The sequence below is a fragment of the Eschrichtius robustus genome, chromosome 13 (genome assembly GCF_028021215.1).
Source record: "Eschrichtius robustus isolate mEscRob2 chromosome 13, mEscRob2.pri, whole genome shotgun sequence".
Lineage (NCBI taxonomy): Eukaryota > Metazoa > Chordata > Mammalia > Artiodactyla > Eschrichtiidae > Eschrichtius > Eschrichtius robustus.
Genome location: NC_090836.1, coordinates 96,106,407 through 96,109,797, shown reverse-complemented (window position 1 = coordinate 96,109,797; position 3,391 = coordinate 96,106,407).

Sequence of the window (3,391 nt, the reverse complement as noted above, 5' to 3'; positions counted from 1 at the left end):
GGGTGACCATTATGTCCATTTTACAGATGTAGAAATTGGGAAGGGAAGGAATTTGTCCAAGGAGACATAACTAAGGTCAAATGTGCCCCAAAGTCCCTAGGGCACTTTCTCTGCTCCTAGACAGTCTTCTTCTCTAGGTGTGGCTGGAATTACTCATCATCTGCCTTTTCAGACAACGAAATTGAGGCTCAGAAGAACAGCACTCGTGGCAGTCAGCCTGGGTTAAGACCCAGGGCCCCTGATGCGAGGTCTAGACCCTCTGTCTCCCTGCCTCAGTTCCTGCCTTCCTGGTGTGGCTGTAGAGAGATGAATGTAACAGAATCCACAAGAGGACATAAGGTGATTTTTTTTTTTTAATATTTATTTTATTTATTTATTTGGTTGCTTTGGGTCTTAGTTGCAGCAGATGGGCTCCTTAGTAGTGACTCGCTGGCTCCTTTAGTTGTGGTATGTGTGCTTCTTAGTTGCGGCATGCATGTGGGATCTAGTTCCCTGACCAGGGATCAAACCCCGCCCCCCACCCCCACCATTGGGAGCGCGGAGTCTTAACCACTGCACCACCAGGGAAATCCTGAGGACGTGATGTTTTTGTTTTTGTTTTTTTTAAAGATTGATTGATTGATTGATTGATTAATTGACTGATTGATTGCTATGTTGGGTCTTCGTTTCTGTGCTAGGGCTTTCTCTAGTTGCGGCAAGCGGGGGCCACTCTTCATCGCGGTGCGCGGGCCTCTCACTATCGTGGCCTCTCTTGTTGCGGAGCACAGGCTCCAGACGCGCAGGCTCAGTAGTTGTGGCTCACGGGCCTAGCTGCTCCGCGGCATGTGGGATCCTCCCAGACCAGGGCTCAAACCCGCGTTCCCTGCACTAGCAGGCAGACTCTCAACCACTGCGCCACCAGGGAAGCCCGGACGTGATGTTTAATTGCACTCTTCCACCCTCGGTGCTGTGGACGCCCAAGGAAGCTCTGCCTTGTGGGGAGGGCAGGTGTGTGCCCCCTTGTCTCTCACCTGGCTGGATGCCCTCTGTGGGTGAGTGTGTGTGAGTGTGTCTGTGGGTGTGTGTAACTGCATGTGAATATGTGAGCATGGTGCCCATGGGATTGCAGGTTCTCCAGGACTGCTGGGCATCCAGCGACCCCCTGCTCAGGTTAGTGTCCCATCACTTCTCTGTCTACTTGCCTGCAGGCCCCTTGGTTTCTGTGCCTTATCTCCAGGCCCTGCTTAGGCTTCTTTTTTTTTAATTTTTTAATTTTTTAAAAATTATTTATTTATTTATTTATTTATTTATTTATTTATGGCTGTGTTGGGTCTTGGTTTCTGTTCGAGGGCTTTCTCTAGTTGTGGCAAGTGGGGGCCACTCTTCATCGCGGTGCGCGGGCCTCTCACTATTGTGGCCTCTCTTGTTGCGGAGCACAGGCTCCAGACGCGCAGGCTCAGTAATTGTGGCTCACGGGCCTAGTTGCTCCGCGGCATGTGGGATCTTCCCAGACCAGGGCTCGAACCCGTGTCCCCTGCATTGGCAGGCAGATTCTCAACCACTGCACCACCAGGGAAGCCCCCTGCTTAGGCTTCTTGATGAGGAAATAATTAACCACAGAAAGATTTTCAAAGACTTTCATCCCATTATCCTGGCCAAGTTAAAAATATTGACAATGAACAGGGCTGCTGGCGGGAGGATTACAGGAAGCCGAGGGCACCTGGGGCCACTGAGAGGAAGGCCTGGTGTGTGCCCGGGCTCTGAGCCTGGGTGAGGAGACAGAGGGACCAGGGGCTGGGCTCTGGCCTGGTCCCATTGCTTCCTCGCTGTGTGAATTTGGGCAAGTTCCTTGCCCTACTGGGCATCTGCTTCCTCCTCTGTGAACTGAGGAATTTGCACTAGAATCCAGTACTTCCAAAGCATTTCCCCCCATGTAAACTGGTGATCTCCAAAACAAAACAAAAAATGGTTAATTAAGTTTGGGAAACAACACTAGGATTTATAAAGTTAAACCAGTTTCTTTATCGCAGGGCTTTTCAGGGCCCTCATTTGTTGAAAACTTTTATTTCTTTGGATAAATAACACAAATGGACATGGCATTTAGTTCAGATGGTATGGAAGGAGTTTGGGGAGCTTAGAACTCTTTCCTGCCCTTCCGCTCTTCACTTTCAGCAGGCCCCACTGGCAGTTTCTAACCCATGGAGAGATGTTATCGCGGTGCCAGAAGATATGGGTGCACACTTTATCATGATAAGTGACTACAAGTTTCCCAAGGTGGCAGGGGGGAATATGGAGGCAGCGTTTCTCAAACTTCCTTGACTTGACCACAGAACCGCTCCCAAGCATTTCTGGGTCTAGCATCTGGAGGAACACCCTTTTTGGGGAATGGATCCCTGGTCTTCGTGTTCTGCCATGAGACTTTAGGTAGAAGGGGATCTGGCAGTGGTGCCCTGAGAGTTCAGACTCCCATCTCTGAGAACGCATCCATACTTCTGTCTTTTGCAGCCCACCCAGGGGCTGCCTTTTAGTTTGAGGGAAGGTGCCAGAGCTGGCAGTCTACTTGGGGACACTGAGGCCTGCGAGGGCAAGCACTCGCCCGGGTCAGGAGCAGGTCAGAGGCCTGGCTGGGATCAGGATCTCCTGCTCCCAGGCAGTGCTCTCACACGACGGGCCCCAGCAGGCCCACAGCTGAGCTGGGCCATAGAAGTGCTCTGACCCTGGGACAGCTCTGGGGGAGAGATCTGGGGGAGTTCTCAGAAGCATGGGAGCCCTGCCCCACACTGCATGGTCATTTCCTAAGAGACGGAGGAGATAAGATTGTGACGGGGTGTGTGGCATCTGCACAGGGTTGGTGTGACATGTGGGTTGTGTGGGACCTTTGAGCTCTGAGTACACTGGTGTGACGTGTGCGCTGTGGGGTGTGACGTCGTGTGCCGGTGTGACCGGTGTGCCTCTTGCTGATGTGACGTGTGCACCGTTTGGCCGCCGTGCAGGCTGCGTGTCGAGGTGGGCGCCAGGTGCCAGGTGGGAGCCGCGGGCCGGGCGCGGCGGGCGCGCGGTGCGCCATGGGAGCCGACGCCGCGTGCCCCGCGCGCACGCGAGAAGGTGTGTGGCGGCGCGCGGGAGGGTGAGAGCTTGCACGTCCCGCCCGCGCCGCCAGGCCCCGAGGCCGGGCAGGTGTGGGCGGGCCGTCGGGACCCCGCCGAGCCAGGGCAGGGAGAGCCGGCGGGAAACAGGAAGCGGGGGGAGGCGCGCGGCGGCCGGACGGCGGGGAGCCGGGCGTGCTGGCGGACGTGCGGGTGGTTGGCCGGCCGGACGCTCCTCGGCCCGGGCCGGGGCAGCGATGTGGGGAGGCCGGGGCAGCCCGGGCGGCGGCGGGGCCGGAGCCGGGGGCGGGGCCAGGGGCGCCGCG